Below are 24,801 nucleotides of genomic sequence, written 5' to 3' on the forward strand. Positions count from 1 at the left end.
CTATCAGGCACCACCTTTCAATGGGGCAAGATGGTGAAGGTGGGCATGGGAATGCCCGTCCCAAATTGAAACCACTGGGCAGTAATGGCAAAGGTATTACCGGAGCAACATTCTTCTTTTTCTGGCAGCTCATGGCTCATGAATTGGGCACCCCACGAATCATGAACCAAACTGTAGTTTCCTGGTTTGTGCCCATTTCTACTGGGGGACAGCATGTTAATGAAAGGGCTACGGATGTACTTTTATAGCAACATCTATAAAGAAATCAGAGGTTAGAGTACACAGTTGAAAAGATTTCAAGAGGCATCAATTCAACAAGGGAAGAAATCCCCAGGACACCTGGAAGTTTTATAAATGGTGTGGTTCTAAAAGATATTTCTCTGACACAGAGCTTGGCATTCATCATATCCATCCTAATTCAGTACAAGCCACCGCTAGTCATGCATTCACAAATTGCACTCCCCTGAAACTATGGAAACTGAAAATTTAGTAATCTCTGAGACTGACTGTTGTAAACTACTTATTTCTGCTCAATTTACCAGTTACTGAAATCCGGTCTTTGGAAAATGACCATGAATATGGTTTCATTAATATCCCTGCAAGCATATATTACAAATTATAGAGCTGAAAGTTTGGTGATGGATGATGTTAGCCGGGCATCCAGAGAATGAACATAATGAGAAAGCACTTGTTATGTAAACAGCAAAATAGGGGGTTTCTCCATGTATCATCTTGCCTTCAAAAGTGAAGCGGCAGCACACAGCGGCGCAGTGGCAAATAAAGGCTAAACTGGGCAATTACACTTTCATTGGTGGAATGGTGCATGCAGAAATTCAACGGTAATATCTCTGTAGCTTCAGGGTTACAGTAAATGAGATTAATCTCAGTATTGCATTTTTCATCTGAAAGAAGGGACCAAATAGCCGTTGTTTCAGTACATGGTTAGGTTTTGTTGATGTAAATTGAAGTGACCCATAAAACCCCTCTATTTTTCCTACCATCAGGCTCCTGTGAGATGGAAATGGCAGGTATTTTATTATGGGGTATCTCTACAAACATGTCTCGTAACTCTACAGTTGCCATTAGATATGGTGTCCAAATTAAGTTAAGTGAACTGATTTTAAAATGTGTTTAATGCAAGAATCTGCATGGTGTATGTGGGAAACAACTAGTTGTCAATGAAGCATTACAGTGATAACATGGCTCTTGAAGACAGATTCAAACTGAAATGTGTGAACTTGTCTGGGAAGGGTATATAACAACTAGAAGCATCTACTGGTTTGACATTAGGCTATGGAAGGGTTCATACCAGGATATTCAGTTCTTAAATGAGTAGGTCCTGAGCCATAAAAGGTTTTAAATACCCTGAAGGGGTGACCAGCATTGCCCTGCGCATGTTAGAAAGGGCCATGAGATCTGAGCAGTGACTTGTCCCTTTTTACTCTCCCTCTTATCAAACTGACTACAGAAGCAGATATCTATCCAAGTTCAATACAAGCCACACCTAGTTAAGCATTCAGAAACTGCACTCAGAATTAGTGATATTTGTCACATGGTGGTCCATGTCCACGAAAAAGTAGGCGAAAATAATGTACATTAATTGAGGCTTCAAAGCACATTTCTGTCTCAATATTTCGAGCTCTAATGAGTTTGGATCAATTGTACAGTAAACTAGATGCCTGCCGCTCTGATTGGCTAATGCATGTGTGAAAACCTTCTTTCTGCTGGGTCCTCCTTTGCCTTTTCCATCCCACAACTTCCTCCAGATTCTGTTTCTCTCTGGTCCTCCAAATTGCATTCATTCTTCTTTCCTTTTAGCTATTTGCCTTGCTCACAGCTGTTATTACTTGTTCCTTTCCTAATATTTCTTCCTGTTTACAGGTAGGCTTCTTGTATGCACCTATACTCATTCAGCTGTCTAGTTTTAGGCTGTCCTATTCTATGATCTTCTGCCTGCCCAGTGACATTAGAGCAGCTTGACCAGTTTCACAATTGCCATTTAGAGAACTAGAATGTACCGTTATGGGGAAGGTTTGGTTTTTACTGCCTTGCTGTCTTTTGTGTAGTTTTTTGTAATATTTTAATGGGACTTTATTGATGTGGGTTTTTATGTTGTAACCCTCCATGAGCTGGCATACTGAGAGTGGCGGGCAAAAAATTTAATTAATTAATGAATTAATAGCTGGATGGATGGATGAATGAATGAATGAAGATGCAGAAATATATCCTAATGACATTTAGGAGTATATTCCAGTGAGATATACTGAGATATTTTTGCTTCAAATAAGACTACTGCAGTAGAAACTGAGGAACGAACACAGTTTCATTAAGTAGACATATTTTATCTACAACATCAATTTAAATTAAGAATCTGTTATAACTGAGATAAAATAATATTTTTTAATATTACTGTCTATATTTCCTATATATTTCTATGATCGCTTAAGAAATGCATTAATCAAACTAGTATAGGGCATGTTCGGTTAAGACAACAACGCTGAATTTTCTACTGACTTGCAGGAGGGCATTACCTCCTGGAATAAGACGTGACACACCAATGTTGGGTATAAACAAGGCTACAGCTTTATTATCTCCCCATGGGAGGGTTGGCATAGCATGGGGGTGGGAGCCTGACCTAGCAGTCAGCAGACTGCACCAACACCCCACAGAGTCCATAGGCACCCTGGGGACCTGCACTGTTTTCAGCCAGGAGAGCAGATCCCCTTGCCTACTGAAGTCCTCCACTAAGGGAAATGACCTATACAGGGGAGCCAACAGGCACCAACCTTATTTGACTGCTCCTAGGCCACCTGTCAAAGGAGCCTCTGGTGTCCCAGCTGGGTAAGCTGCACTTGTGTACCTGCCGCCTCTTAGGAAGGCCCCAAACACCAGGTAGTCTGATCACACACTGGACTCCCTGCCAAACAGGCTCCATCCATCCAATGCAAACCCGCAGCTGTTAAAAATGATTGACTGTGAAACTTCCACTTCTAACTCTGAACAACGCTGTGTACACATCAATATAGAGTCAGTGAGAAAGAAGCTGCTCCTGTGGCATCCCATGGCAAAGAGGACTGAACCCACATGTCCAGTGCCTAATACAGGGACCGTGGTACCCGCCTTGCCTTTTCTGCTGTTTGTGCTGCATTCTCACTGCATGCACCCCTAGCGAGCCTCAGAGACAGTCACGTCAGGCCCTCCACTACATCAATCATCAGCTGCAGTAAGTCTCGGCCGTTCTTTTAGCACAACTAAAACATTTTCCCATTTAAAGCTTATATTTAGGAAGAATCCTTTATCACAATCCATTCACAGAGTCAGTTTGGTGTAGTGGTTAGGAGTGCGGATTTCTAATCTGGCATGCCGGGTTCGATTCTGCGCTCCCCCACATGCAACCAGCTGGGTGACCTTGGGCTCGCCACGGCACTGATAAAACTGTTCTGACGGAGCAGTGATATCAGGGCTCTCTCAGCCTCACCCACCCCACAGGGTGTCTGTTGTGGGGAGAGGAATGGGAAGGCGACTGTAAGCCGCTTTGAGCCTCCTTCAGGTAGAGAAAAGCGGCATATAAGAACCAACTCTTCTTCTTCTTCTGAATGGTGATGACTGGTTGGGTTACGGAACCCATATTGGTGGGATTCAAGGTTCTAATCATTAATATAACATAACCAAGCAGACGAGGATAACAAGATTGCACTTTTAAATCACGAGGTATATACCAGAATCACCGGGTTCAAAACAAACACCAGGAATGGTAACGAAGGAAAAGGCAAAAGGTAACATGTTTGGAACTGGCACTGGGAGTGGCTCTGTGGACTAGGCAAATTACATCAGAACTCAACATTTTGAGAGGGCCATAGACATTGCTGAAGAAAGATTTATGTGAGGGTCCTTGTAAATGATAGCCCTGAGGTTGGCCTTGAGAGTACTTGCAGTAAAAATGATATGATCAGGTTGAAGTGTGCTCCACAGCACAGTAAATCTATCAGTAAAAGTGAAAGGAGAATCATAAGCAAGAATGAGAACCTCCATGCCTTAACTTCAGAGGGTGGTTTTCAGGGCTAGAGAATTGCTGGAGACAGCAGCATGGGTCTGAACTATTTAGTCCTTTGGGACCTTTGGAGAAAGGAGATTTGTATGTTGATTTGTCTATAGGACCCACATGCTCTCTACATAGTGAGAAAGGGAGGTTTTTAAAAATTTGTTTGTATGAGATGCCTCAAAGGATATAAGGGATTAGTGACCAACATCTACTTAGGATCCCTGGGCCAAAAGAGATTTAACTGGCCTCAACCTCAGGGATGGCTTTTTTTGGCTCTGGCCCAATCTTGGTGGAATGCTCTGTCAAATGAGATCAGAGCCCTGCAGGATCTTAGATAGTTCTAAGGTCTAATAAGAACTGACAGCTGATCCCACAGACCTCTCTGCCGGCATCTGAATCCACCAAACTATACCCCTCAGGGAGGTTTACATCATGCCTCCCAAAGCCCTAGGATAAGACTTGGTCAGTTTTAGAGCTTAATTTAGTTTTGAATTTTAATGTAAATTAGGTTTTATCAGTGGGGAATATGCACTCAATAGAGAGAGGGCACTCCCCCATGTAGGATCAATCATCAGGCTTCCTTCCCTTCCCTTCCTCCTCCCCCTCTTTCCTGCCACTTCTGGCCACTTACCATGCTGGGAGAAGAAACAGCTCCATGGCAAGAAGCCCAAGGTGAGCCAGAATAGCAGGGTGAGGCCAGCCCTTGTGGTCCAGTTCACCCAACTGGTCCACAAGCATCCTACCCAGGCATGGTTGGTGTTGCTGTGGCTGGAGGGTCACCGCTGGTGCCTCTGCTCCCTGGCTGCACTACTCAGGTCCTGCCCTGGCTATGTTTGATAGCACTGTGAGAGGAAAGTTGGACCCAGCAGCCCTGCTCACCACCTGGCCCACTGGTTCTGATACTGCCTCCCACTTCAAACTCTGGATGGAGAGCCAGTTTGGTGTAGTGGTTAGGAGTGCGGACTTCTAATCTGGTGAGCCGGGTTCGATTCTGCACTCCCCCACATGCAGCCAGCTGGGTGACCTTGGGCTCGCCACAGCACTGATAAAGTGGTTCTGACTGAGCAGTGATATCAGAGCTCTCTCAGCCTCACCCACCTCATAGGGGTCTGTTGTGGGGAGAGGAAAGGTGATTGGAAGCCTCTTTGAGCCTCCTTTGGGTAGAGAAAAGTGGCATATAAGAACCAACTCTTCTTCATATGCTGGACATCAGGCTCCAGTAGCCCTGCTTGCCACTTGGCCTGCTCTGGTCCCACATTGGGAAGATGAAAAAAGTAAAATATGGAAAATTGGCATACAAACTCCAATAAGTCAACACATTCAGCTATCTAGGAACTGTAGTTCAGTCACACTTGTTATGATCCAAGCATTCTCACACAGAAAGTCGATTTAACACAACTGGCACTTTAAGAAGTTTTTCTATGTTCAAGGAGCCCAGTATATCCCAGCACTTTTAAAAGCTTAAAACACACTAATAATACTGTACATATTATATGGTTCTCAGATTTGGTTGCTGGGCCCAATAGAACAACTTGAGAAACTTCAATCTTTTTTTTTTTTTTTGCAAAACATTATCTCTTCCACCATGTACTGCTTCTGCTGTAGTGCAACTCCAACTTGCCCCCTCCCCCAAATTTCAAAATTGATCTGGAAGACCATAATAAAATATAAATATTGATTACTGTTGCAAATACCTGGGGCCATTTCGCACGGCTTCAAAATAGCACAATGGTTGCTAATTGGAAACGCTACTAATTTGCCATAACCCACGACGTCGTAGACAATCTGCAACAATCCTGAAACCGACCCGCAAAAAGCGCTTCGTTGTAGCGCTTTCAGGGGAATCCAGAAAAGTGGATTCACCCTCCGGATAGCGATACACTCCTGCAACCAATCTGCAACAATAGCGCTAAAGACCTGTGCGTTACCATTGTTGCGGGTTCTTCAAAGTCCCTCCTCCTGAGCCTGTCCTCCAAACTTCCGGCGAAGCGATCACCATTTTTTTTTCTCCGAGCGAGCGGGGATAAACGCACCAGCGAGCCTCTTTCTGTTTAGAGGCTTCCCTAGCTTCAGTCCTTCACCTTTAGTCACTAAGCACAAACCACATAAAAGCCCGTTTGCTGAAATAAAGTCCCTTTATTTTTTACACATTAATTCAGCCGAAAATCGGGCCCGTGAGAGGGGGGGGGGGAATTTTTTTTTATCACTCGGGGCAGTGTGCCAACGATCATACAATCAAACGACAGCTCACATTAGGCAGCTGGATGGGTCTCTCCGTTGCAACGAATCTACCTAGATTCGTTGCTATGGGTCTGTTTTTTTTTTTTAAACCTTTCTTAAAGGGAAAGGGGCTGTTTGGGAGCATGCTAACGGCTGCCCATTGGCTGCTTGACGGCCAGGGGCGGGACGAGCTTGGCAATAGCGCTTCCTTTCTAGCGATTTCTGCCGAGACCGGAAGCCTGTGGGAAACGCTAAAAAACGCAACTGATTCCACTACAAAGGCAGGTATGCATAACGACGAATTCCACTATTTTAAATGGCGATTTTTCATTCCGCAAACAATTTGCAACAAAGATCCCCGTGCGAAAAGGCCCCTGTTCTTTCTGTGTCATCCGCAAAAGAATGCAGCTGGTCAAGATGCCATGATGTGGATGCTAAAGTGAGGCATCTAGGATTATGTAAAACAGAAAACCTAACTCCAAAAAGACAATAACTAGTGACATAGATCCTGATGTGAGATGGTCATATGTGCTTGTCCCATGCAAAATATCACCAACAGCCCAGATGAAGGCTCATTTTCTTCAAATACATCCAAACCAACATTATTGTGACTGCCAAATGGCAGCACTTGATTCATTATTCCATGTTTTCTTTCATGGTCCAAAATATGAAGCAGAAAGAGATAAATTTCTGAGAAAATGGATTTTGAAATATTCATCCTTCCCTGTTAATGTAAGATGGAGATTGGTTTTGAGTGGTTTATGACAAAATTGTGTTGTTGACATAGCAAACTTACTGTCATTTAAAATTTGTGAATCGAAAGATGTCGCTTTGGGGGCTATTAAATCCTAATAAAATGAAATATATCACCACTAGCAGGAATGTCTATGGTAGAAGGAGGGATAATGTTGAGAAAGGACAGACCAAATCAGGGGGAAAGGGAAATAAATATTTGTTCGCCTTTCCAGACCCTTACCAGCCAAGCATCTCCTAATTATTCTGATCATCCTCAAACTACTACTGCTCAATTCAAGGTTAATAAAAAGTAAAATGTATCAAGCAGTCTTGGTTCTCTTGAGGGTGACAAAAATCAAATCATATACTAAGTAATTGGAAATCTGTTGCCCTTTATTAGTATCCCTCAAATCTGCTGTGCGTATTGGGCCATGTCTCATGGGTGTAAACTGCACGGAGCTTTTATTCCAACCCCAGATCGATTCAGTCCCTGCCCTCTACACAGAATGCAATTTCCGTTTGGATTTGGGGCGATTTAAAATTTCCTTCAACAGCAAGAAGGATTGATCCGGAGTGACCCTACCTTTATTGTGCGATATCTTGGAGTGCTTTTAATGCTCAATATTTAAAGGCTGTTTTGAATCTGGGTTCTCTTCCGTGGTAGAGGACCCGTTATTGGCCACAGGTGGTCATGTGACAAACTTGCCTTAAAGGAGAAGCCCCTAATTTCTCTCACCTTCTGTCGGACTCTGCCCTGGACTCATGGCAGGCTCGGCCCTTTCAGCAGATTATGGGCTGAACAGCACATACCACCTACTCACCTGAATACTTCTCAAAGTGCTCCACAATACAGATTTCAAAATCATGCATCCAACTCTCTGATTTGAGAGCCAGCTTGGGCAGAGTCTGCACTTACTTTGTTTATTTCATTGTCAATCCTGTTGAATTCAGAACTCGGATCTTCCTCTTCCCCCCCCCCCTTCCCCTTTGAAACAGGATAGTGTTCTGCACGTGGTTAGGGTAGTTCAGAAGGGGGGGGGAGCCAAGCCTCTTTCTTTCTTTTCTTGAAGGGGGGGGGGAAGCCAAGCAGAGAGCCTCTTTCTTTTCTTGGAGGGGGGTGGGAGAGGATAGAAAAAGGCAGAGAAGGGAGAAAAAATCCAGGACCGACAGAAGTTGAGAGAAATTAGGGGCTTCTCCTTTAAGGCGAGTTTGTCACATGACCACCTGTTGCCAATCACCTCTATCATGGAGGAGAGCCCAGATTCAAAACAGCTTTTAAATATTGAGGGTTAAAAGCACTCTAAGATATCACACAATAAAGGTAGGGTCACTCCGGATCAATCCTTCTTGCTGCAGAAGGAAATTTTAAATCACCCCAAATACAAACGGAAATCGCATTCTGTGTAGAGGGCAGGGACTGAATCGATCTGGGGTTGGAATAAAAGCTCCGTGCAGTTTACACCTTGGTGTTGTGGTTAAGAGCGGCAGACTCTAATCTGGAAAACAGGGGTTGATTTCCCACTCCTCTACATGCAGCCAGCTGGGTGACCTAGGACCAGTCACAATTCTTTCTCATAGCTCTCTCAGCCTCACCTACCTCACAGGGTGTCTGTTGTGGGAAGAGAAAGGGCAGGTGACCGTCAGCCACTTTGAGACTCCAGGTAGTGAAAAGCAAGTTGCAATCCCCGCCTCCCAAGCAGCTCTTCTTCTTCTTCTCCTCAGTTCTTAGCATGTTGCAGTGAAAAGAACCCAGACTACACACTGCACTGCTTTATACAGTAGCTTACCACATGATAACCACCATCATGTGAAGTGCTTTCAGGTGTTTTTCTATGGAGGAACCAAAAATGATCACCTGGCTGAAAAAGCATAAGCTGCATTTATAACAATAGGATAAGATGAAAGTCATAATATCAGCTTTTAAAGAAACTTATTAAGCATGTTCTGGTTTGATATTACCGTGAGTCCTTTTATCACTGCTATAATTGCTTTCTGGCTATTCTCTCTCCAAATAATGCCACCCTTCTTCGGTATCAACGAGCTGAACAACCGAGATGTACAAAAGTGGGGAGGGGAAGCCCATCTGTCATTACCACAATGCAAAATGGGAAACAGCTTATTGAGAAATGTTCCTTGTGATTGCGAGATGGAAATCCTCCTGTTGTGGGTGAGCAAGAGGGAAAGGCAGAATGGAAACTCTGCTGCTCACACGCCCTTCTCAAGCACAGTGGAGTTGCAAAGCCAGCTCCTAAATTGAGCTACACAGGGAAGGGCAATGATAGTAATGCAATTAACAGCAGGGACTGGGAACCAGAAGTGGCCTTAGCAGCCAAGGCAATAGGCAGTGTGGGTGTGTGGCCTTTAATAATCTAGCAGAGGGGATGTTTACTGCTGTAAAGGTGCCATTTGTTACCAACAGCATGTCACGCAGAGCTACACTTCATCAAAGTAGCATTAATAGTTAGTGCCCATGTCTAAAGTTTCACTGCAAGAACTTTGAGAAAAATCAGTTATTGGTGTTTTTTTTTTATTCTTGGTTCTTATCCATGGGGGGGGGGCAGTACCTTGAAGACACAGCAGCTGTGTTTCTCTCTGCATGTGACATATCAGAACTCCCATCAGGAAGGAAATCAGAAGGCTTTCTCAACCAGGTTTTCATGAAACCCTGGTTTTTCCTGATGGCTCTGGAAGGGTTTTCCAAATAGGTGGGAGGTAATTAATTTTACACACACACACGCACACACACACACACACACACATATATATAATTTGCTAAACATTTATTGGGTGATATGACCATATATGGTCATGTTGAATTACCCCCTCCCCTCAAAAGAAATATGGCCCAATGTGGGTATGTCCATTGCTATGCTTCCCAATTGTATTCCACAAGATCGCACCCTTCTGGGTCTTTCTTGAAGCCTGAAAAATATTTCAGGGGTTCCTCAATGGTAAAAAGATGAGAAAGGCTGCATTAGGTAGAAAGAATTAGGGCTGTGGAACTGGATTAGGAAAGGGGTAATTGCAATCTTTGTTGTGGCTACGTGTTGTTGCTTTGATTAGCCTAGCAACTAATTCCTCCTAACTTAGCTTCTCTACATTCTGTGTAGACACCAATCCCAACCAGGAGACCAGGGACTCTTGCAGAGGCACCAAAGCACATTACTCTCTGTGCCGTTGGGGAGGCTTGCCAGAGGAAGGAGCTGCTAGCCTGTTTTCTGATGCCCTCTGGCAGGCCATTGCTGCAGGAGGTGACATGGCGAATACCAACAAAGTAGGGATCATGTGACACGAGAAGCCAAGAGGGTGCCACCTAGTCCTACAAACTACAATCTGGCTTTTCCGTCTGACCATCTCAGGAGTCAAAATGGCTCAAAAGTGGAAGTTATCTTAAAATGGTGACACATATAAAATACAACACTGATCATATTTAACAATACAAAAAAGCTACCAGGACATTTTGGAGGTCATTAATTAGTAAGGTCACCATATGTCGGAAGCAGCTTGACACTACTTAATGCACACAAGCATCTTGATTATAGCCAGAAAATGCAGGAAGCTAAGATCTTAATTCTAAACACATTTACTTGGAAGTAAGGCCTATTGATTTAAATGCCCTGGTGTCAAATAAACATGAGATACAAAGAAACGGAACCGATCAATCAAAACAACAGAAAACTAAAACCATCAATAAACACTCTTATATCAGAATGCGAAGTCCCTCTGTGTTGAATGTTCAGTGCACATTATGAAGTACAAAATCCCAATGATTTCAGCTGGATTGAGGCCTTGAAATAACTTCAAAAACCTACTGGTCTCCCCCACCCACCTAAGAAATCTGCTTTAAAAACCCACCTAGTTAACCATCAAGGATGAATGTAACACACACCCCGGGGGGGGGGGGAGGCAACTTTTGTACAATGTTAATTTTAGAACTTTAAATTTTATTTTGTATAGAGAATAAATATACATATTGCATAGAGAATATATATATATTTTCCAGATTTTAATGGTAACTCCCCCCGATAGTACAGAATGAATCATTATATAATATTGTTTTATGGCTATAAGCCTTAGTAATGGACCCCTTTCAAAATTGTACATTATTTTCAGCCTTATTTGGAACATTTTGCTGTCTTCCAGAAGACTTTCAATGAATAAATTGTGCCAACAGATATTTTTTGTTCCTTAAAATCTTGATTCCTAGCAACTACACTGCATTTCCAGATCTTCCAGCTATGTGAATGTTTGCAACACCAGAACAGGGAGACATGGTTAAGAGCAGCATGAAGACATGCATATGGGAATGAATCCTGGACTTACCACAGAATGCAGTAAATCCAGGATTCATGAATGCTGACACAAAACTCATCTGGTTGGATCCAGCAACCCATGGGGTACACAGACTGCAGTTCTTCCCCATATTCCCCCTCCTGACATTGTGAGAGTTAATCCTTGGAAACACAAGATCTGTGCCGACTAGTAGCAGCAAGGTGAGGGGGGGGATCACCCTCTCCTTCCACTTCTATATGTACTGATCTGCTGACAAAAGAGGCAGGAAATACAATTTTACTCCCTTCACCCTCGAGTCTGCACACACACACACTCACACACACACACACAGACAGTCCTACACTGGTCTAACAACACTGGAAATCAATTTGTCTATGGCTGGTCCGCTGCGCAAAGGGACACAGGAGAGATCTGCAACTCTCAGCATCTTCTACTGACAAAGGACATTGGCTCAAATCCACAACTGATGAATTCTGTCCATATAGTATACCAGCAATATACCCAATGCATGATGAGAAATGAAGAATAAGCATGTGAGAACAGGCGGTGCCAAATAACACATCTCAGGGGGTGATGGCCCTCGTGTTGCAAGAAGGATTAAATCCCTGCTTACAGTGTGATGTCTGGAGCACATAAGCATTTTGTCGGTATTAACAATGCTGACATTGCTTGTCTTGTATTTCTGCTAAGCAGGACCCTCCGCATGTGGCTGAAGCTTTTTACTGGAGCAAAATTTCCTCATCACTTAGAGAGATGTCCTTAAAAACTTCTAGGCAAGTTGGGTTCATTAGGTTTCCTGGACTCCATCTGTTTCTGACACATCTACAGAATGTTTACTCAGCGTCTACTGGAGATTTTGATTGTACCTACGCATGGCCAGCACGGTGGAGATTACAAATGTCACCAATAATTTAGCTGAGTCAGTCAAGTGAATATAATTAACTGCTTTTCCTCCCACCTTTCTTCCACCCACCATAACATATCAAGTTTGAATTACGACCTGTCTACAGAGCAGGGCAAGTGTGAGAAAGACTTCCTCCATCGACAATGAAATGCTGAGTCAGCCTTTAAGGGCAAAGCTATATTCCCAGAAAAGCAAATATCAAACCATCCGTTATTTTTCTCTACATTGCAACGCTTATTCCAAATGGTCTATTTATATTCTTCCAACCTAATCTGTAATTCACACATCTTCCTCATCATTATGCCATAATTTCTTTTTTTATATAGCTTCAAACAATATTTCTACTTTATCATCTTATTTTCACTGCTATATCAATACTTTGTATATTACTTCCAATTACCTGCACATTTATGCTGTCTTAAAAACAAATCTAGTATGTTTATGTTCAATAGTGGTTAAAATTGTGTGCCAATTATTGTACAAGAGTATCTTACTCTGTATATGACGTGCCTGCTTTATTTCTGTTGATCTAAAAAATTTCATCGTGTCTATAAAAATATGACTAGTATGACAGCTGCCATAATTCAGTGGTAGAACATCTGCTATGTATGCAGAAAGCCTCAAATTAAGTCCCTGGCATCGCCATTCAATGGATTAAACAGCAGAAGATGTAATGTCTGAGACCTTGAGAGAGTCGCAGCCAGCCTGAGCAGACAACACTGTCACCAACAGACCAACAGTCTGACTCGGTATAGGATGCCAAGCTTTGGGTGAGGCCCTGGCTTTGGGTGAGGCCCTGGTGGAGCATCTGCTTAGCCTGTGGATGGTCCCAGGTTCAATCCCCAGCATCTCCTATTAAAGGCTCCAGCAGTAGGTGACATAAAAGACTTTTGCCTGAGATCCTTGGAATAGACAATACTGATTTTGAAGGACCATCTATGGCCTGATTCAGTAAAAGGTAGCTTCATCTGTCATGTGCTATGGGGATGCTCCAGAAAAAAGCAGCTGTGATTCATCAGAGGCTGGTGGGTGGGCCAAGCAGGACGTGGTTGCATCAGGCCTGTCACGAGTGTGGGCACACCGGGGAAGCGCATTCGTGCAACAGCAGCATAAGGGGCGAGCTCTAGCGCACCACATATTGGAGCTCACTCTTTTTTGCTGCAGCGAGCTGCCAAGACAGCTTCCCACCCACCCTGTTTATGGCTCTGGTTTTTGTTCATTGTATTTGTCACAGCTGCAGAATAAAGGGGCACAAGGTAGAGTATTTTGGTCAGGGGTCAGTCTGCGTACTGGGACCCTGGTGGTGGGGGTCTCAGTAAGAGACTGGCTAACACCAAGCATGGTCTTACCTGTTTGGGAAGGTCAGGGGCTTGAAGCCAGGTGGAAGGGATGGTTGGGTGAGGTGGACACCCAGCAACCATTTAACCAGCTTCCTCCCTGCAGAGGGTATTGAGGGGCAAGGAACCTCCCAGATGGGAGAGAGGGGGACCCATGGCGCCCCTCAAGCCCATGTCAGAAGCTGGATGGCTGGGTGGGGGGTTACTCTACACCTCGGACAAGGTCAACCCTCAGTTCATGTAGGTGAAAGCTGTGGCCTTTTTGTTGCCAAAGAAATGATTCGCGTCTTGATTGGCCATATACCACACTGCCAGTCAATACAGCTCGTCTCCAGACTACAGAGATCAGCTCCTCTGGAGAAAATGGATGTGTTGGAAGGTGGACTCTATGGCACTGTACCCCGCTTAGGTGCCTGTCCTCTTCAGGGTCCATTCCCAAATCTCCAGGAGTTTCCCAGCTTGGATCTGGCAAACCTACCCCCGCATTCCCCGGCAGTAGCCATGGGAGATCTGGCAAACCTAATAAGGGAGCTTCACGTATTCATGTCTGGCAGACAGGCAGAAGAATACTGTATTAATTATCATACAATCAGTTATCTTCACCAGCAGGCAGCTTTCCAAGTCTTAAGATCTCATGGTATGAATTAGAGAATACCCATTATATAAACCATAGCTTAGTGGATCCATTTACTATGTGTAACCCACATAACTGTGTTGAACCAGTCCTCCTACGTATCTGCCTTGCTCTTTATCTCAGGAAACCAGTTCTGAACCTTCCTGATAAGAGAGGATTCAGCTTGCACCAGTTAACCTATTCACTTGCATGTGTTCAATTTCTTCACTAAGCTAGGTTCCCATTCCTTATGAGCATGCCTATTATTGGAGAAGTAAATAAATGCAAAACTGCAAATCTCCTTGAGGGAGCTTAAGTTTGTAGGAGGAAATCCGATTCAGTATACACGACTACAGAAATGACCTGTTTTTATTGTGGGGGAAATTGTGGCTTGGGCAGAGGGCAGTTTGCCAGAAGGCAGAGAAAGATTTAGCTCTCCACTGGTGTCCTGGCCTCAGTATAGTCTCTTCTACAAAAACTGTGATAGATCCTATATATCCTAGACTTTAGTTCACGGAAGCTAAATACACATATTCTACATGATTAAATAGATTCTTTGTTATATATTTAATGCTTTAATGGGTTTTTGATCTGTTTCCTAAGGCCCAGAGGTGACAGCAGTCTTTTCTAGGCATACACACTTGGAAGCCCCCCAAAATGCCTCTTCAGGTTTTTTGTATCCCAGAGCATAACACTTGATGACATTTCAGAATTCTTCAGGATTGCAAACCAGCACAGCACACTTGCCTGCTGCTGCAGTCTTGCTTGAGTCTGAGTGTTCAGATTTTACAGGTTATGACAAAAAGACAGTTTGTCCACCTCTGCCACTGCTGCCCTCTGCTATTCTGCCATTTTCCTCATGCTAGTAGGTAGCAAGGGAAGAAGATGCACAACACAGACAATTGTTCTAATTGTCAACCTAAGCAGTAGGGCAGAAATAAGGAGGTAGGTTGATGAGACAGGATGAAGACACAGCAGGCAGCAATTTGATGGTTAATCCCAAACAACAAACACACACATCCTTCCAAACTTGACAATCCAAGTGGAGAGTTGTATCTGCACTTTGCTAGGTAAAGGCAAAACTACACATTACACTTTACATGGGTTGCTCCAGGGGCCTGGCAACAATCCTGAGTGGCAACTCCCTTGTAAAAGTGCCATGGGCCCTGATCCAGAACGGTACCATGGTGTGGGAAGAAGTACCTTCTTCCTGAGCCACTTTCTGGAAAGGGGTAAGGAGACGTGATTTTGTTCCATCAGTCTAGGTGCTCTGAGGCCAAGTAGGGTCCTAGTAGCTTGGCTTGGCACAGATGGAAGAATGCTAGCTGAGCTACCCTTGTGACTTGAGCCTCCATCAAAGATCACTCGCAGGTTTCAAAGATCACTCCCAGATTCCTGGCTAACTGTGTAGTTATAAACGGCACCCCATTCAACTTGGGAAGGCATGCTTCCTGATCTGGTCCCTTCTTTCCCAGCCAGAGGACCTCCATCTTTGAAGGGTCACTACTTCCATAAACCAGTGCCATTGCAGGGGCATCTGGTTGACTGTTCTTCTGGAGATAGAACTGGGTGTCATCTGCATATTGGCGGCACCGAAGCCCAAAGCTCTGGACTAGCTGGGCAAGAGGCTGCATGTTAAATAATGTCAGGGAGAGAATTGCACCTTGTGGAACCCCACAAGAAAGCTGGCAGTAGTGTGACTGATCTTCCTCAATCACAACCCCTCAACCATGAAGAAAGAAAGTAACCCACTGAAGGGCAGTCCCTCAGATTCCTATGGCAATGAGGCAGGAAGCAAGAAGCTCATGGTCTACCATGTCAAATGCTGCTGCAAGGTTGAGCAACTCCAGCAGCACTGACCTGCCTCGGTCTAGATGTCACCACAGATCATCCATCAGGGCCACCAGAGCTGTCTCATCTCCTGGGCCAGGACAGAAGTCTCACTGGAATGGATCCAGGACCAGTGCTTCTTCCAGGAATGTTAGCAGTTGGTCCACAGTGGCCCCTTTAATCACCTTCCCAAGAAATTTAAGATACAAACAGGGCCCAGGATCCAAAAATGGTTTCTTCAATAGAGTATGAACCACTGCCTCCTTCAGACCTCTCGAAGCAGTCCTCCTACCTTCTCGTTGCTTATTTTCAAAAGCCAGGGATCTAGAGGACATTTGGTCAGTCTCATTGAAGCTAACAGCACAAGACATCAGAAGTATCAAAGCACTTCTCCAAGACTGGCCAAGGGACCTCCAGTTCCATTACTATATTAAGTGTTGGGGGAAGATCTTGGCACAAAATAGCTTGCAAAAGCTTAACAGCTGATTTCCAATTGAAGATTTGGCTGCCCTTTGGGCAGGGCAATCAGGGACCAAATTACCCTAAATAACTGTGCCAGGCATAAGCTTGCAGATGCAATGGAGGTGGCATAAAGTTCACATTTAGCTTCTTGTACTGTCATCTCACAGGCTCTCATAAGCATCCTAGAAGATGTTCTTGCCATCTATTCATGAGTTTGCCTCCAACCTCACTCTAATAATCCCAACTGCTGTTTCTTTCTATGCAGCTACTCTGCATACCAGAGGGCTGGCTTAGAAGGACAAGGAGAGGATACTGGGGTGCAGTCACATTGATTGTGGCTGACATCGAGCCATGCCAGTCACTGATTGTCTCATCTAATGAGTTGTTCGGAGCCTTCAGGTCCTGCAGAGCACTCAGGAATCCTTCTAGATTCATAAGTCTCCTTGGGTGGGTAAAAATCTGTCCTCTGCCTCTGGGGGGAAGGAGAGGAATCCAGTCAGGCCTTCAAGTCATAGTGGTCTGATCATGACACTGCATTAACTGCTACCAGATCCACCACTACTCCCATGTCAAAGACCAAGCTTGTTTGATGGGTCCTGCTTGCGTGTCCTGCTTAATGGGTGGGACTGACAATGAATTGTAAGAGACCCAGTATGGCCACAGATGTCACCAGGTCTGGGCCCGATCCAGAGGCCGGTCTCTCTTCATGGATATACAAGTCTCCTAGAACCATAAGTCTGGGGTACTACAGATGCCAATGCCTCTAGCAGGCTCAACAGAGTGTCTGCTGGTGAATCCGGTGGATGGTACACCAGCCAGATTGTCAAGCTCTCAACCACGTCCCAACATAGGCCAGTACACTCAATTTTTGGGATCTTTGGCACAGGGAATTCCTTGAGTGAGGAATCCGCCGAACCAGCTCCTCCTCCTCCTCCTCCTCCTTATCTTGCAGTCTATGATTCATGTAGGATTGAGAATCCTGGAGGAGCAAGCTCCTTGACCGTTTCATCCTTTTACCCAGGTCTTCATCACACATGCCAGGTCTACCTTTTGGTCTACAAAGTAGGATTGTAGAGTTTTATTCATTCATTCATATATATAAATGAACAGTGGTTCATATGTAATTTGGGTAATTTACTCTGGTGTATACCTGCTTCTTAGTAGTTGTGTTTATTTTCCTATGCTCAATTAACTAATTGTCCCACTATTGTCCCTTCTCTACTCAATCCCATTGACTCTAGCATCAGGTTTCTATTTCTTATCTAACCACTTCCTTGCTCTAGCAATAAATCTACCTACCTCACCTAACATTCTAAGATTTCCTATCTTTAATACTCTCAAACAATGCACTATTGGCAGAAATAGATACCTGTGAGTTCTATTTTACCACAGCTCAGTATTGTCTATCCTGACTATCAACTGCTTCTCAAGCAAAGAGAGACTCATCACTTTTACCAGAATTCCTTTTATTGTAGATGCCCTGGACTGAACCTGGGACCTACTGTATCCTTGGCCAATATGTCATAGCCCCTATCAGAGTGGATAACAGTAAAAAAGATGCAAGGAAGTCAAAGGCAAAGACATTCTTAAGTTAATGTCTTAAGTTAATGTAATAAGAAGATATCATCATTCACAAATGTGGTTTGTCCCCTACATACATTCATGGGACGTATCTTAGATGGTCAATATTCCCTTGTGGATGGCAACATTTATGTGATTCAGCTGGTACAGCATGATGCTTAGAATGCTGTACTGGATTCAAATCACCGGTGCATGATCTATGGACAATTGTTCTCTCTCAACCTACTACTACTACTACTACTACTACTACTACTACCACTACCACTACTACTACTACTACTAAACTTATATACTGCTCTCCCATACGGCTCAGCACCATGTACAACAAACCTAACCCAGCTCATTGTGTTGCTGTGAGGATAAAAGAGGGAATTGTGTGGCATATGGATAGGATAAATGCATGGCAGAGAAAATTAAGTTGTGAATCACTAGTTAAGTTCCTTTATACCACCATTAAAGTGCTTAAATTAATTTTAAAATCAAAACTTCGCAATTAAGGCTCTAGTTTGATATTTTTCTTAATCAGCTTGATAGTGCAGATATTCTGGAAAACTTTTTATTAACAAATGTTGAAGTTTACTCTTTAACTTCAGTTCCTCAGAGAGCAGACTTTGAAGTACTTTTCACCCTCCTTTATATCCTTCTTAAAATAAGACTGAAGATTTGCTTGGGAAAAAACCTTTAAAGGACACAAGTTTTTGAATTTGAAAAGCCTTTTTTTTTTTCCTCTTTGAACACAGAACAAAAATAACCTAATTGAAAGACAAACACAGAGAAACTTTAGAAACAAAGCAATTTTCTAAATTATATCTAGGGAAGCACAATGCTAATAACATTAAGGTCTGGTGGAAAACTTGCAATCTTCAACTAGATTAGCATTGAACTGAAATAATCAAGATTGTAGGGGTGTGCATCTGGCTAAACTGAGCCAAAAATACCCCCAAATTACTTTACCAGTATTTTGGGGGTATTATTTAGGCTAATTATAGATTCTCTGATTTGATTGGCTACAAGTATAGTTGAGTCCAAATAAAAGAGTATTTTTTTTTTTGCTTTTATTCAGGGATATTCAGCTATACTGATCAGCCAGGACAGCAGGAGCTGAAAGCTCTGTGCTGCCTCCTCTTGTTTAAACCAAGTGGCAAGAGGAGGTAGCCCAGGATTTGCTGGGACAGCACAGAGCTCTCCCAACCCCCACCTGATCCTCTTAGGCCTGTTTAAATGTTCCTCACCTCAGCTTTCCTCCTTCCCTAGCACAGGACCTGACAAACAGCTAATCCTCAGCTGCTTGTTGAACTCTGTGATATGGGGGAAGAATTTAATTGCCCCAAACAGCTGATCCATGGAGAGAGGCTTATCTCTGTGGATCAGCTGTTTGCCAGGTTGTGGCTGTACTCAAATCAACCAAATCTGAAATCCTATACCAATAATGGGATTTGGATATACCCAAATTGATTGGGTCCCAATCAAAACAATGATTTTTTTTCTTGATGCACATTCCTATTAAGGACTGAGAGTATTTTTGCTATTGCATTTTTTTATTGTGTTGTTACATGTTTAATTTTTATTTATTTATTTTTGGCATCAAGTAGCAGCCAAAATAGGGCAACCCTATACCATGTGTTCACAACTTAGAGATTAAATATTCGTAGTGATAAACTCCTTGTGGAAATTATTTGGAATTCATATTTGGTGATCATAGAATATTTATATCTATATTTATCAGATTCAGGTCTCATCATCCATTACTGTTTTGTTTGATATACATCTCAAGGGCTTGAACCTGGTAAAATAAATCACTAAGCCTACATCTGAGTAATAGGCACTGTAAGGGTAATACTATTCAGACTACAAGGTAAGTGCAGATTTGTTTATTTGAGGTTATCTTTGTGTTGTTGGCTTGTTACTACAACAGGGAATGAATAAAAATACCTGAAAGTGGCTTTTCCTTCTAACAGCAAGTGGCACATTTTATTCATTTGAGTTTAAATGATCATCCATATGAAAATGGGCAGTAGTTTTGCTACTATGCCCACATTTAAAAGGCAGCTTAAAATATTTTAATTCTGATGTAAATAACTATAGCCCTTGCCTTTTGAATGGGAACCATTATATACCTGAAGCTGTTTAAAAGAAAGATAGAAGTGAACAAGCTATGTTGGTTGCTTGATACATCCTAGTCAAATTACAGGACAAATGAAAGAAGTTGACAGCTGATCCTCTGAAAAGCTGTCTTGCCAATCCTTCCCTTCATAATGTGGCACCAAACCTGCCTATGGGGATCCAACAGGATTCTTTGGATGAGCCTTCCTTCTCCTTGGTCACACTCTGTATGTTGAGCAATTAGGCAATTAGTTCAGTAATGATAGTTACAGCATATTCTAACTAATATGCTGTAAGCAAGGTTGAAAGCCTCTTGTCTGATATCTTTTTAAGTGTCCTTCTCCCAGTTGTTTCAGAATCCATGTGCCTAAACTTCTTTCAGGTCATAACCTAGGCATCTCCCTGACAGTCATCAAATCCATATCTGTGGCCCAAACTATAGAAGTCAACAAAGGCTCATGATGTTGGCAATAATATACACAAAGCACTGCTTTCAGGTGATCCTCCTTGTCTAGCTTAGCAGAAGTTATATTCTCAGTAAAATTATTATAAGGAAAAGAGACACGGGTATAAAAATGTACATACACAATTCAGGTATCATGTTGGCTGATCATGATTCATGAATCTGGAACTACTTGTGAGATCACATGACTTCTTAATAGTTATCTAAATCTAGGTTGCTCTCTGAAATCTTAGAGGTCTATCTCACTTAAGAATGGTAGTAATTTTACCTTTGGAGTTAATGTCAGTGTAATTTTGGAACCTATAGAATGGTTTATCAGGGTTTGTTTTAGTATTTTATCTTAAACCCTGTATCTTACAGAATTTTGCATTTTATGTAAGATCTTATTGTCTAAAAGCCTGTGATGTGTTAAGAAATGACAACAGAAGGTTTGTCAGCATTATCGCTGTGCTACAACTCAATTAAGGTTGAGACGGAGAGTTAGCTGCCTAATTGCTTCAATCTTTGAGGCAGCATGGGTTGGCCCACACTGGCAAGCCACCGGGTGGTCTCTTTAGAAATGTACATTAAAGGAAGGTGGGATAGTTAATAAGTTGCTGTTCAGCTATGTTAAAACTGTCAATGTCAGATCTGATGTCTGGGTCTTTCTAGGTTTCTGTGAGCAAATATAACCTGCTCTGGTTTGGATATGTGTCTTCATGGGATCAACAAGAGTCACCGAAAATGACCTATTAATGATAAAGCAGGTTTCTTCAGCAAAGTTACATGCAGAGGTGTTCTTGGTTGCCGTTCTGCTTTGGACTTGCTTTCCACTGTAGCTCAGCAAAGTTCAGGGCTGAGCACCTTTGAGAAGTATTATGTAAAATACTTTCCCCTGATCTCCTGTTGTTATGCTGTTGATTGTGATGTAAGTAGAAGGCTCAAAGGTTATTCTTGTGGAGGAAAAGGGAGCTGCCCAGGGAATGAGTATAAGAGGAAACAAGCTGTCATGACAAATTGAGTAATTAAAATGGACAAATAACAAGTCAAGATGAGTGCCTCATGGTGAACCTCTCATTGCAGGGTTGACCATCAGTGATCTGTCATGATAGATTGGGCCATTAAAGTGGACAAACAATGAGTCAAGTTGAGTGGTTCCTGCTGAGCCACTCAACTCAGAGTTGACAAGTGGTGATGATGGCATCTCCTTTTTCCGTTCCTGCTCAGGGTTACTTGGCTTAAACCAGATGACATTGTTACCAAAGGTGCTCCCATAGCCTTATTTTGGGACACCACTAGTTGGTAGTTGCCCAGAAGAAAGTGATGAATGGGGCTCTGGAACCCTCACTGGAGCCAGATTGAACAGCCCTTTCATGGCTGCCAGAGCTTCATGGGTTTGGCTTGTTTCTGGTCTTCAGTGGGTCCACTTAGAACTTCCCTGCTAAAAAGGACAATCTGCACCTGGTTGTGACTTTGCTTATCAACTCCTAAGAAACAGAATCTGTGGAAAGGAAGCACACACATGCTCTATGCAGGGCCTTCAAAGTTAAGTAATATAGGCTCTTCCTTCTATTTGCCCTCTGTGAACCAGTCAGCCTACTAGGTTGAAATATCTTATGTTTCATAAGCACATATATAGTGCTGGTGTATGAACAGTATAGTTAAGAAGATCTTCTGGCTCATCTTCAGAGATGATAACAGGGCAAAGGCCATGAAGTGGCTTTGTTGTTTCTTGACACCCAGAGCACAAGTTACTGAAGGATTTAACGGTAACAAAAGCAATCAGAATGCTCTTGGGGACCTAAGACAGAAATGGAGGATGGTGTGATCTTTCCCATGTTCAGTAGTGCACTCTATCCTGGATTGCCTGCAGCTTTCTAGTAGTCATGAAGGGCAGCACCATGTCATCTAGCCTCGAGGTTACGAAGGAAAGAATTATGGCTGCAAGGTACAGCTAGAACACCGCCACGAGGCATTTCTATTCCCCAAGCTAGAAATATAGAGATTACTTTCACCTTGTAGTCTGCCTTTGAGTTCTGACCCCCAGAAAGTGTTGCCTTTAAATTTTTTGACAAATACATGCAAGTCCCTGTGGCTTTCACCAGTCAGTTTCCATTAAATCCAATGACATGACAGAACTGATAAAACCTGACATGGCATTGGAGTGCCAAATGTCAAAGACATTTTGGTGGGTGGAGGCGGATTTCTGCATTTTGTCTACGGACTTATCCCCAATGTACCTTCACTAAGCACCTTATCTCGAAGTCAGGGAAGGGGAGAGAAGAGCTTACTTTAGACCAGGGTTACATCATGGGCCAGATCTGGTACCTGATGACCCTGAGATCTTTTAATCAAGAGACATTAAAACACTGCCCTCAATTTCCATTGTAAGGCAAAGAAAAACTGTCAAATTTCTCTTTTTGATTTTATAAGGAAGGTAAATGCACATTATATTTCACATGCCAGTACATCAACATAAAGTGCTCTGGGATTGTGCACCATTGACTGCATGATGGAGCCGTTTTTGCTTGATAACATAACAAGAATCTAAAAGAAAAAAAAACCTCCACCGTTTGTTTCTTTGAAGGGGAACAATGATATAGAATGGTCCTGAGAATTGCACAAGGCAGGTTTATATACAAAGGAATATTCCCTTGCCCATCTTTTCTCAAACAGCAACATGGACTGGCTTGGCACATTTCAAAATCTGTCCCAGCCATGTGGAATGCATCACTATGGCCCATTATGCACGGCCACCGAAATGATTTCGGGTCACATGGAAAACGTGGAGGGGGAAGAAGCAAAGCAAACCGCTTATGAACGGGACAGGACGTAACAACGCAAAACCCAGAGTAACCGATTATGCACGCGGCGACCCTGGCGCCGCTTCTGGTTGCGCCCCGGTCACCCGGAAGCTGCGCTTCCTTCCGCATTTCGCTAACGCAGCTTTTTCAGCGGCATGCACCGAATCTGTGGCCAGTTGCAGTCGGCACCATGCGTTATCGGTGATTTTAGTCACTGCCATTCCACCCTGAATGTGCATTATTCCCCCCATGCATAATGGGCCTATGTAACCTGCAGATCGGTTCCATGGACAGGGGCCATTTCCTTTAGTGCAAGGGCTCTTGCGATGGAGGAGGTCTTCTTGCCCCAAAGAAAAGTGCCAAGATCAATTGAAGGAATCTATGGGAGCCAACCCAATGAATATAACAATCATGGCCTTATGTGTTCCTATTCCGCCAAGCTGTAATTAAAGCTGAGTGAGCTAATGCTTGATGTTTGGGTGCTTTAGAAATCTGGCTCTCTTTCTCCAAACTAAATTTAGCACAGAATGAAACAGTATGCAGTTCTCAAAATCTGTTTTTTCTTTTCTTTTTAGGATTCATTTCTTTTTTACAAGACATATGCTATTGAGTTGTGATTTGAAGGGGAGCCAGCAGAAGGCAGAAGTGCTCTAAAGCTCTCCCCCCACCCCCACCCCCGTCCCCAACCCACTGGACCATCATAGTTGAGCATGCCTTGCTGTGAAAAAGTAAGGTACCCACAAGCAGCCCAAGAGTAGTAATTTTCAGAAAGAAAATGGCTCAAAGGGAAAAGGGTTAACTCTTGGAAAGCTTCCCAAGTAGAACTAAAAGCACTGGAAGTTGGAGAGAATGACAGGAGGCAGAAGGAATTAACAGCCCCATCTTTTTGCTTTTGTCCCCCTCAAATTACAGCTCCAGTAACAAAGCAGAAAAGACGAACCCCCTAAAAAGAAAATCACAAGCAACACACGGCCAGTGCATCTGCCTTGAATTATTCCTTTCAAAAACATCTCAGAAAGAAAAAAAAACATTACCAGGCTCCTGCAGATGTCTGGTTTTTCTAACAGTGACATCTCTTGTTATTTTGAGTGGTTTATTTGGTGGAACTTCTAATAACTGTTTTGAAAGCTAATGTCAATTGTTTGCTTAAGACTAAACCTCTGAATATTTAGCAGTCTAACTGGGAGTTTGTCTGCCAGCAGGATACAGAATTGATTCTTTAAGTTTTTGTTTTGACTTTATTCTTGTATTTTTTCAAGTTCTTTTCTTTCCTCCCCCGCCCTGCAATGTAAGCATCCTAAAAATATCTGCTTCAAAAATTTCCTTTAGATAAACGAACCAGATCCTTCAGTTTCTACTGACTTTCCAACTATGGCAGACAGGCAGAATTAACACTAGTTCATTTGGTCACACTATTGCTAATTTTAAAAATGAT

General features: G+C 43.0%; 1 protein-coding gene across 8 annotated transcripts in view; it reads right to left on the minus strand.

Annotated features, from left to right (window-relative positions):
• SGCZ (sarcoglycan zeta) overlaps positions 1 to 24,801 on the minus strand; it is a 629,523-nt gene that overhangs the window by 40,403 nt on the left and 564,319 nt on the right. The window lies entirely within an intron of this gene.

The sequence above is a fragment of the Paroedura picta genome, chromosome 10 (assembly GCF_049243985.1).
Source record: "Paroedura picta isolate Pp20150507F chromosome 10, Ppicta_v3.0, whole genome shotgun sequence".
Taxonomy (NCBI): domain Eukaryota; kingdom Metazoa; phylum Chordata; class Lepidosauria; order Squamata; family Gekkonidae; genus Paroedura; species Paroedura picta.